General features: G+C 56.8%; 1 long non-coding RNA gene across 1 annotated transcript; it reads right to left on the bottom strand.

The window, feature by feature from the left end:
- Window positions 1-270: 270 nt before the first annotated feature.
- Window positions 271-1,848, bottom strand: LOC109735642 (uncharacterized). Its single transcript, XR_002226178.4, has 5 exons — window positions 1,559-1,848; window positions 1,380-1,448; window positions 1,057-1,120; window positions 747-822; window positions 271-623 (listed from the first exon to the last, which is right to left on the bottom strand). It is a non-coding gene; the product is annotated as an uncharacterized lncRNA (long non-coding RNA).
- Window positions 1,849-11,336: the final 9,488 nt, after the last annotated feature.

The raw sequence follows: 11,336 nt of genomic DNA on the forward strand, positions 1-11,336 counted from the left end.
ACAATGATTGGATGGATTCACGCGTGCCAGGCACACTTTTTGTCAAATTACGTACCATGAACATGATATGTGTCATGACACGCCCTGACGGTCTAATGCAACGAAACACGGATTTCCTATGCAAATTATCTTACTTTTCGTTACAATCAAACTACCAAAGTAATTTAGACTTGGTATAAATGAGTTGTTCAAACATAACATGACATCATTACCCACAGGCCACAACTACGATAATAGTTATGTCCGAGTCAAGCGAACGTACACGACAAATAAGTTGGTCACAAGTGTCAACATGAGAATAATTCAGACTTCATAGCCTAGCCAGAACAATATCATACATTGCTTGCACCCCAAAACAAGCATAGATGTGCCTCAGGATACTAAATACTCCCTCAGTCCCAAAATAAGTGTCTCAAGCTTAGTATAATTTTACACTTAAGCTAGTACAAATTTGAGACACTTATTGGGATGGAGTGACTAGTTTTTCATCGTTGCTTTACTCGACTCTGCTCTCTTATTCATTCATCGATAGACTCGATAAATTGGTGTGGCCTCTTTGCATTGTTCCCCTTGAGATGCAAGATGTCATAAAGGTAATATGGCGCCAGACATTGCTCTTCAACCTGCGAAAAAATGTTGAGAATACCATCAGCCAAATCACTAATCAAAAAACCCAAAAAAATTGCAACTATAATCGTTTCGTTATTTTCCTTTTGACGGAACACTCAATACACCGATGCACTCACCACATGTATATCATGACTTGCTTGATCACCAATGAATTTCCTACAGAAGTTCATCGTGTAAAAACCGGACTGGTGCCTGCATTCATATACATATTAGAATGTTTTTTCATTTTATAATCCAATAATCATGGATCTAATTTTTTCTGCTGTGAACACTTTTATTCTGGGGAAAACATTCACCTGGAGGTATTTCAAGGTGTAATACATTAGTCAGTAACATGGATTAAACATTTATTAAGCACAAAGACGCATCAACAGCATGAGACCAATATACGCCTTGGAAAAAATGCTTGCTTGGATAAGTCCATACCGTCACCCCTGTCTGACTCATCTTCTTCCAGAATTGTGGGCAGCTTGTTGAGCTTGCTGTAGTTCTGCACAATCAGATAAGTGGTTAATTGTACAACTCTTCCGGCCAGGCGGAAAAAACAATCGTTGATTTATACACTCCGGAGATTTGCCAATGTACAGGTTGGCGCAACCCGTGCACTAAAAATAGCTCACTCTCTTTTTTGGTATATCAAAAAAAGCTGACTCTAAACCTTGATTCATGAAAGATGGCAACATATCAGCTAATCCAAAAGGACAGAAGAACAGAACGAGAAATAAGAATCAGTCTGCAAGTCATCTTACCTGCATGCCGACGGCTTAAAAATGAACACCTGACAGCTATTGCTTCCCCAACCCCGTTCCTAGACTGGCCTGCAGAACAAATAGATCCAGTACTAATCACCCTCCTGATTTACGCCCAATGCGGAATTACATCCGGACATCCAAAGAGCCTATGCGCATATCTGAAATCACATATGTACCTGTGATGGATCCGTACAATGGCCGGCGGCGCGAGATGACAGAGGCGGCGGTGCCGGCTGCGGCCCGGCGCTGGATTTCCCCGGCGGCGAAGCTCCTGCCGTACCCTTGGCTGGCTCCGCGCTTCCTCTTGTCGCAGTAACTCCGGCCTCCCGCTCAGATTTGGGTTCTCTGCCTCAGCTGAATCCCCCTCCCCCGCCTACCAGCATTGCTAGATACAAGGGGGGACGCCTGGACGCAGATGAAACACAGAGTCACGGGCCGCCTCCTGTAGTGTCCGATAGCGTCTGTCCTTTCCTCAGTGTACAGTGCCCTACGCTATGTAGTAGGCGGATCACGTCCGAGGTCACACCTAACACACGCGATATAACCGTGGCCTGTGATTCTTACGGAAACGGCTGGCCCATATCCCCACGTACATGGACGTACCAGATAAGCGGGCCGGGGTGCAGGAGCTCTAATATATGTTTTCGCCATGCCGTGGCTTCTTAAAATCCTCCTCCATATCAACCACGCAACCCACCAACTCAAATTCATCGTCTTCGTCCGTATCCGACGATGAATTGACGAAGATCGTCTCCCACAACCTCTTCATCAAAACAAAAGGAAATTTAATAGCCAATTTGAGACTTTTTGTTGTAAAATAGTTTTTTGAAGAAAAAAAATACCATAGAGGCAAATATCTTCTGTGCGGAGGCGGTCGGAGCGCCAACGGCAGAGCTCTAGCTTGCGCTCCAAGGCGGCGGCAGAGATCGCCAATGCTGCCAAGGTGGCAACACAAGTGGTTCACGAGTGATGATGCGTTGAATGCAATATGAAAGTAGCGCGAGGATGCCAATGACAGACTACTTCGGGTTTCGGCTGCGCGGGCCAGCTCTGGCCTACGCTCCAGCTTGCGATGGTATTTCTGAGGTCGGCTGGTCTAATTTCGGAGAAAACTGACCTCGACGGCGACTAGGCGGAGCTTAGTGACGACGGGCTCGTCGGCGGCGGCGGAAAAGGCGATTCTAGCCACCTTGACTGACGAGAAGGGGCGGGGAGAGGTTGACAGGGTTAAGGGATGGCGGTGTCAGTCGATTTTGACAACAGAAAGTCGACAGAGGCAACTGTGGCGGCGATGGTTAGGGCCGGATCGGTGCAGTGAGGTGGGTGGAGTGGTTGGGTAAATATGGTGAGAGTCACACGTCCAGACTAGAGCATCTCCAATAGATAACGATAAGTTATATTTTAGGAGAAATTGTCTAGGAGGATTAACACCTAGCTATTAGATCCCACAAACTGTATTTTCCATTAAGTTTCAACTTTTGTACACCTAAGACTCTCCTCACCGGCCTACTTTTGTTCCAAAGGGAGGACGCCTTGGCGACAGCTGGTCACCCGTACGTCCTTCAGAAAAGCGTGTGATTCGTCGGTGCCAATCATGCAATAGCCGTTGCCCTGGTCGACGCAGTTGCAACCGCCATACTACTACGCCGCCCCGCATCTCACTCCGCAGCAACATTTCGTGCCCACCATCATCGTCGGCCATCACGTGTCATACAATGTCGATCTCAACGCGGAGCACACCTTCACGGTGTCACAGTTGCCAACGCCTGTCCGTTCGTGGATGCTGGCTCCCACGCCGTTCAGTGCCCTGTCTCAGTTTGCCGGAATGTTTCAACCGGGCGTGGTAGTGTGATTGTGATTTTTTGCGCTCATAACACCGATTGTGATTTTCTTGCGCTCATAACACCGTTGTTTGATCCAAATAATCCTAGAATTTCCGAGAAATCACTTTGATGTTGCCACTAATGACTAATGAACACGAGAGATCATGAAACCCTTTTGTTTAATGTGTTTTCATGGGAAATGGTCATAAACATAGAAGAATATCATCGTTGTAGAAGGAAATACGAAGTTTGGGGGAAGGAACGACGAACATGAGCAGATCAAGATAAACTTCTTTCTGCCCCCTCCCGCGTCGCTCCCGCGAGCGACCAGGGGGGGGGAACCATAGCCGCCTCCCCTCCTCGCCGCCGCCAGGGCGCGCCGGTAGGCAAAGCCCGCGAGCGTCGGCGGCGGGGGGGGGGGGGGGGGCACTTCACCCTTTCGCCCTGCGGCGGCTGGAGTGGGCCGGTGGCGGCGGGCATTGCGTCGTGCTAGCGAGGGGCGCGGCGGCGCATCGGCGGGGTCGCGAGCGCGTGGCAGCGGCGTGGTGGGCTTCGTTGGCGTGCACGCGTCCTAGGCTGGGGCGGCGGATGGGTCTGGCGCGGCCAGATCTGCGGCTCGCCGGCCTTTGGACGGCGCAGGCCTCTCGCCAGCGGGGCGCGGTGCTTCTGCGGCGGCTCGCGCGGCTGCCGGTGGCCTGTTTGCAAGGCCCGGCTTAGCGCCTCCTGTGGTCGTCCCCGGGACGGATCTGACCGTCCGCGCGTCCTCGTCGTCGGCCGGATGTCCGGCAGGCTCTTCGCTGATCTGACCTGGAGGCCGTGGTGGGGCGTTGCAGGGGGCAACGTGAGGAGGCTGGCTGGAGGGATGGGTGGTCTGCCCACTCGTCACCGGCGCGGGGGTGTGTCGGTCGAGGTCTCGCACCGCTCCGCCCCCTCCTCTTTTCCATGGCCTGGTTGCCTCCGGCTTCATCTGTCGAGGCGTTGGCGGCTCCAACGTTGGCGGGGGTCTGTTGGTGGTGGTGTTTCGTTCCTTTGGGCGGTCATTGGGGGTCTCGGGTGGCAGGGCGGCGGCTCTGCGATGGGAGCTGCGGTGTTCGTGAGCGAAGATCGCAGCTCTGGTGCGGACTGGTGACCTTGGTCACGTGGGCGACGGGGTGGCTCGGGCTCGGTGACCCATGGTGATCGGAGATGGAGAGGTATACCGGGGGGAAATCCTTGTCTGACTGTCGGAGTAAATGGCCACGGGTAGCCTAACCGACTCCCCCTGGCTCTTCGAAAAATTATGAGGCCATTCGAGCCTTCAAGTATACAGAGCACAGGGCCGCCTTCCCCCAGCCGGCTATCCCCAGGGACGACTACCAGAAGGCGACCCGGCCTCAGAAACCTTCCCCAAGAAAGATACGAGATGGCCTACTCCAGGAAGCCGTCCCCAAGAGGACCGACTCCCAGAAGCCGGCCATGAAGAAAGCCGACTCCCAGAAGCCGGCTAAGACTGCACCCACCAAGACTGTATCCACATAACGGTGATAAGACAGGGCGTGGCTGCAGTACAACCCACTACCCCCGAATCCCGAAGCAGGCATGGCCACAGGGCGCCGTACGGGCCAACCATCCCCCGTCCGGCGCGGCACTGTAGCCATGTTGGCCTCGATGTCACCCACGACAGGCGCCAGTACGGCCCGCGGGCGGCGGACCCCTTTAGCCAGAGAGACACTCGAAGGCGGCCCGGCCTCTCCTAGTCGGCTAGGGGCGTGGCCGGCTCCCAATAGCCGGCTACCTCCCTCCCTCGAAACATGTGCCTCATTAAGGAGAGAAGACGAGGTAAGGCTACAGTGAGAGCCCGCAAGGCGGCGGAATTGTAGCCACGCTTACCTCGACAAAGCCCTTGTCATCAGAGGCGAGGCAACAGTAACCAGCCGCCGACAAGGTCCCCAAGCGGTGGGGCCAGCCTGTCGGCCAAGAGGCCAGCAGCCAGCGGGACCCACCAGTCGACGGGCCCCAACGGCGGGCGGAGAAGCCAGCGAGCATAGACACTGATGGCTGGGACCCGCGCCCAGCCGGATTACCGTTGTACCTCTGGGGGTAGGCCTATATAAACCCCCCGGGACACCCATGCAAAGGGTTGATCTCATAGAATTTCACACACCACATAGAGAGAAAAGGAGAGCTAGCCTTGCCCTTCTTCTTCCTCTAGCAAAACAGCTCAAGGAGCACTTGTAGCTACTTGTATTGATCTAGTGATCATGCGGAGACCCCGCAGAGCAGGACTAGGGGTGTTATCTCCACGGAGAGCCCCGAACCTAGGTAAGATCCGCCGGCGTGCATGTCTTCGCCTTATCCCGTTTCCAGGCACCGGCGATGTCTTACTGGCTCCCACAATGATAAGCCACCCGTTGGCATATGTCGCACCTATCACCCAACATTTGGCGTCCACCGTGGGGCCAGGTGCACCATCGTCCGGAGACCTATTCTGGACGGGAACCCTTTTCCTCCCCCGCGAGCGTAGCCAGCCTGCTTCGCCCGATGGCGCTTGCCCCGACGCGCTGCAAGGCGTCGACGACGCCTGCGCGGTGAGCTGCCTCGTCGATCTTCTTGGCGAGACTCGCATCTCCGACGAGCCCGCATCCGACGTGGGCACGGACTACCCCGAGAGCCGCCTCGTCGGCCTCCTCGACCAGCTTCACGTCTCCAGCGAGCTTGCTATGGACTTGGAGTCGGTCGGCTCCACCGACCCGATGCTAGTCGACTCCGACACGGCATCGCTCGACGCCTACCCCTCCGACGTGGTAGTCTTCGACGACCCTCTCCCTCGAGCTGACAGTGGCAGCAGCGCTGTCACTGAGGTGCTGGTCATCAGCCACGTCGCCGACTCGGGCGAGAACGCCCACGACGCCTTACAAGCGGTGATGCATGACTTGTCCGTCCCCATCCCGGCCGATGCCGACGCCGAGACTCTGGAGGCACGCCGCCTCGCCCTCATCGCGGAGGGCCAGAAGATAGCCTCCATGAGACGCCTCACTGAAGCTCACCAGTGCGAAGTCGACCGCGCCGCCTTTGGTACGCCGCCTCATGGCGGGCCGAGCCGAGCCGGCCTCATCAAGAAGCACGGCGCGACCATCGCCAGCATGCTGGGGGCAGACCGCCCCGTCTACGCCACACCGCTCGAGAATCTGCGAGCCGCTCAGGCGGCCGCAGAAGAGCTGAACAGGCTGGGGGCTCATGAGCTCCCCTACATGACAAGGCGCATCCAACAGCTGATCAACGCGGCCGCAGAATGGCATGAAGCCGGCGCCCGCGCTGAGAGTCCTCCCCCATGCCGAGAGCACGCCGCGACATCCCGGTCGCCGACTGCGAGCGGCGCCCGCGCAAGGAAAGACAAGGAGCCGGCTGCTAGCCGCAGCCGGACCCGAATCACCATCGAGCGCGATGCAGAGGGCCGCCCTCGAGCAGTGGAGCGCCAAGGCAATCCGCCTCCTCCCCCGCCTCGTGGGGAGAGATATCCCACCCCGCCGCCACTCACGCATCCGACTCTCGGTGGCCGACTAGGCCACCGCGAAGGAGTCGGCGAGAATGACGCCCGCCACCGGATCGACCGCCTAGCACGGTCCCTGGCGCTAGAAGAAGAAGGCGATGTCGGCCTGCCTTGCTTTGGCCCCCGCATCCGCGACGAGCCCTTCCCCAAAGGGTTCTCGCTCCCCAGAGACACGCCCAAGTACAACGGCTCTGTGAAGCCGGAAGATTGGCTCATCGACTACTCTACCGCTATCAGCATAGCGAACGGCAACAGGCGCGTAGCCGTGAAGTACGTCCCTCTCATGCTTCAAGGCACGGCACGCACCTGGCTAAACAGCCTCAAGCCCTACAGCGTCAACAGCTGGCTGGACTTCACGGAAGTCTTCGTCCGCAACTTCACCAGCACGTACAAGCGGCCTCCAAAGCCCCGCCAGCTCTCCTTGTGCGTCCAAGGGCCCAGCGAATCGACTCGCGACTACCTCACGCGATGGGCCGAGCTCCGCAACTCCTGCGAGGGGGTGCACGAGGTTCAAGCCATCGAATACTTCACCGCCGGGTGCCGAGAGGGCACCCTCCTCAAGCACCGACTCCTCTGCGATGAGCCCGCTACCCTCGACGAGCTGCTGGTCATAGCAGACAAGTACGCCACGGCCGACTCCTCGATGAAGATCGAGCTCCGAGTGGACGCCTCTGGGAAGGTGCTCGCTCCGGCTCCCAAGACGCCGGCTGGTGACTCCAACCGACGCCCCACCAGAACGATCACAAGCGCAAGGCCCCTATGCCGCCTTCCACCAGTCGGCAGGTGGCCACTGTCGAAGATGAGCAGCCCGAAGAGCGGCTAGCTCCCAAGAAGAAGGGCGGCAGGCCGGCTTGGCAGCCGGCCTTCTCCTACGAGCAGACTCTCGATGCCCCCTGCAAGTTTCACAGCGACGCGAAGCCGTCCAACCGCATGAACCGGAAGTGCCACTGGCTCACACGGATCTCCAAGGGCGAGGGGCTGGTGCCGCCTCCGCCTCCCGGCCCGCCGCCTCCAGCCCCCCAGCAGCCGGCTGCTCGACAAGCAGTCGGAGCCATTCAGGATGAGTTCCCAGATGAGCATGCCACCTACGTCGTCTTCACGAGCCAGGTTGAAGACAAGCGCAGCCGGCGCCGACATCACCAAGAGGTCAACGCGGTCACCTCCAGCAACCTCGAGTTCATGCATTGGTCTGAAAGGCCTATCAGCTGGAGCCGGGCCGATCACCCAGAGGTGATGCCGTCTCCTGGCTCCTACGCATTGGTGTTGGACGTCACCCTCGCGACGGAAAGGCGAGCTGCCCGATTCTCCCGCGTACTGATTGATGGCGGAAGCAGTATCAACATACTGTACCGCGACACCATGGAGAAGTTGAACCTCAAGGCAAAGCAGCTCATGCCAAGCCGGACCGTGTTCCATGGCATCGTACCCGGCCTGTCCTGTTCCCCAATTGGCAAGATCAAGATGGATGTTCTCTTCGGAGACAAGGATCACTTTCGCCGAGAAGCGATCTGGTTTGAGGTAGTGGACCTAGAGAGTCCTTACCACGCCTTGCTTGGCCGACCTGCCCTGGTCAAGTTCATGGTTGTGCCCCACTACGCCTACCTCAAGATGAAGATGCCGAGCTCGAAGGGGATCATCACTGTAGCCGGCGACTACAAGAAATCCATCGAGTGCGCTGCAGCCAGCAGCCGGCTGGCCGAGTCCCTCGTGGTTGCAGAAGAGAAGAAGATGCTGGAGCGAGTTGTGGCCATGGCCGGCAAGCAGCCGGCCCTGTCCCCCAACCCCAAGGAATATGATGTGCAGGGCTCCTTCCAGCCGGCCAAGGAGACGAAGAAGATACCTCTGGACCCGGAGAACCCGGAGAGGTTTGCCGTCATTGGCGCAAACCTGGACAGTAAATAGGAAGGCGAGCTCGTCGACTTCCTCCGTGAGAATCGAGACATCTTTGCATGGTCCCCAAAGGACATGCCGGGTGTTCCGAAGGATTTCGCCGAGCACAAGTTACACGTCCGAGCGGACGCGAAGCCAGTCAAGCAGCCTCTCCGCCGACTGTCGGAGGAGAAGAGAAGAATCGTAGGAGAAGAGATAGCCCGACTCCTGGCTGCCGGCTTCATTATGGAAGTGTTTTTCCCAGAGTGGCTTGCCAACCCAGTCTTGGTGTTGAAGAAGAACAACAAATGGCGTATGTGTATAGACTACACTAGCCTCAACAAAGCCTGCCCCAAAGATCCGTTTGCCCTACCACGGATTGATCAAGTGATAGACTCCACAGTCGGATGTGAGCTGTTGAGTTTCTTGGATGCCTACTCAGGATACCACCAGATCAAGTTGGACCCAGCTGACCGCCTGAAGACCGCCTTCATCACACCCTTCAGAGCTTTCTGTTACCTGACTATGACATTCGGCCTGAGGAATGCCGGTGCCACTTTTCAGCGTTGCATGCAGAAATGCCTCCTCAAGCAACTCGGCAGAAATGCCCATGTCTACGTAGATGATATTGTGGTGAAGACGGAGAAGCGCGGTACCCTGCTGGAAGACCTCAAAGAAACATTTGCCAACTTGCGCCGATTCCAGATCAAGGTCAACCCCGAGAAATGTGTGTTCGGAGTACCAGCCGACCAGCTTCTAGGCTTTTTGGTCTCCGAACGCGGCATTGAGTGCAACCCTGTGAAGATCAAGGCCATTGAGAGAATGGAGATTCCCACCAAGTTGCGAGACGTTCAGAAGTTCACCGGGTGCCTGGCCTCCCTAAACCGCTTTATCAGCCGGCTAGGGGAGAAGGCTCTCCCCTTGTACCGGCTCATGAAGAAATCCACTCACTTCGAGTGGAACGACCAAACAGACCAAGCCTTCCACGAGTTGAAGAAGATGCTGACCACTCCACCTGTCCTGGCGGCGCCGACTGAGAAGGAGCCCATGCTCCTCTACATTGCCGCGACTAGCCGAATGGTCAGTACAGTCATCATGGTCCAGCGCCCAGAAGAAGGCTGAGCCCAGTTAGTCCAGAGGCCGGTATATTATTTAAGCGAGGTACTGTCCACCTCAAAGCAAAACTACCCGCACTACCAGAAGATGTGCTATGGAGTGTACTTCGCCGCCAAGAAGCTGAAGCCCTACTTTCAAGAGCATCCCATCACGGTCGTATGCATCGCCCCGCTTGCCGAGATCATAGGCAGCCGGGATGCATCCGGCCGGGTGGCTAAGTGGGCCATTGCGCTGGCTCCTTACACAATCTTCTACCAGCCCCGCACCGCCATCAAGTTCCAAGCATTGGCCGACTTCCTCGTCGACTGGGCCGAGACCCAGTACCTACTGCCGGCTCCCGACTCCACTCATTGGCGGATGCACTTCGACGGGTCCAAGATGCGCACCGGCTTGGGAGCCGGCATCGTCCTCACCTCTCCCAAAGGCGACAAGCTCAGATACATGCTGCAAATCCATTTTGCCGCCTCCAACAATGTGGCTGAGTACGAGGCGCTCATACACGGGCTCCGGCTAGCCAAAGAGCTCGGCATACGCCGGATCCTGTGTTATGGCGACTCAGACTTGGTGGTCCAGCAGTCATCTGGCGACTGGGACGCCAAGGATGCAAACATGGCGAGCTATCGATTCGTCGTCTAGCAGATCAGTGGATACTTCGAAGGGTGCGAGTTCCTTCACGTGCCACGGGCCGACAACGACCAAGCAGATGCCCTGGCACGGATCGGCTCCACCCGATAGGCTATACCAACTGGTGTCTCTCTCCAGCGCCTCCTCAAGCCGTCTATCAAGCCGTCTCCAGAATCAGACTCTATCTTCGTACCGCCCGCCCCTGATGCAGCCGGATCCAACTGGAGGAACCCAGCAGGCGGCTCGGCGACTTCGACAAGCGGCCCGGGGACTGCCGTAGTCGCACCCGGCTCGGGGACTTCAGAACCCGGCCCGGGGACTGCAGCAGTCGGCCCGGGGACTGCAGCGGCACAAGAAGCGGTGGTCGACTCCAACTCTCCACAACCCAACCCGCCCACCCGGGTCACAGTGGCCGTACTGACAGTAGAAGAAGTCACAGCTCCATCATGGGCCCAGCCCATCCTCAACTTCCTAGTCAACAGAGAGCTGCCGACTGATGAGATCTCGGCAAGACTAGTGCAACGCTAAGCCGGAGCATATGCAATAATAAACAGAGAACTTGTCAAGCGTAGCGTCACTGGAGTCTTCCAGCGCTGCGTCGAGCCAGAGAAGGGCATAGCAATCCTCAAGGATATCCACCAAGGCGAATGCGGCCACCACGTAGCCTCAAGATCACTTGTCGCCAAAGCTTTCCGCCATGGTTTCTTCTGGCCGACTGCTTTGGAAGATGCCAAGGAATTAGTCAAATTCTGCAAAGGATGCCAAGTCTTCAGTTCCAAGCAACACCTGTCGTCTTCTGCGCTCAAGACCATCCCCCTCACCTGGCCCTTTGCCGTTTGGGGGCTGGACATGGTGGGCCCATTCAAGATAGCCCGCGATGGCATGACACATCTGCTTGTCGCCGTGGACAAATTTACCAAGTGGATCGAAGCGAAGCCGATCAAGAAGCTGAACGGGCCGACTGCCGTGACATTCATCGCCGACATCACTACT

The sequence above is a fragment of the Aegilops tauschii genome, chromosome 6, assembly GCF_002575655.3.
Source record: "Aegilops tauschii subsp. strangulata cultivar AL8/78 chromosome 6, Aet v6.0, whole genome shotgun sequence".
NCBI classification, from domain to species: domain Eukaryota; kingdom Viridiplantae; phylum Streptophyta; class Magnoliopsida; order Poales; family Poaceae; genus Aegilops; species Aegilops tauschii.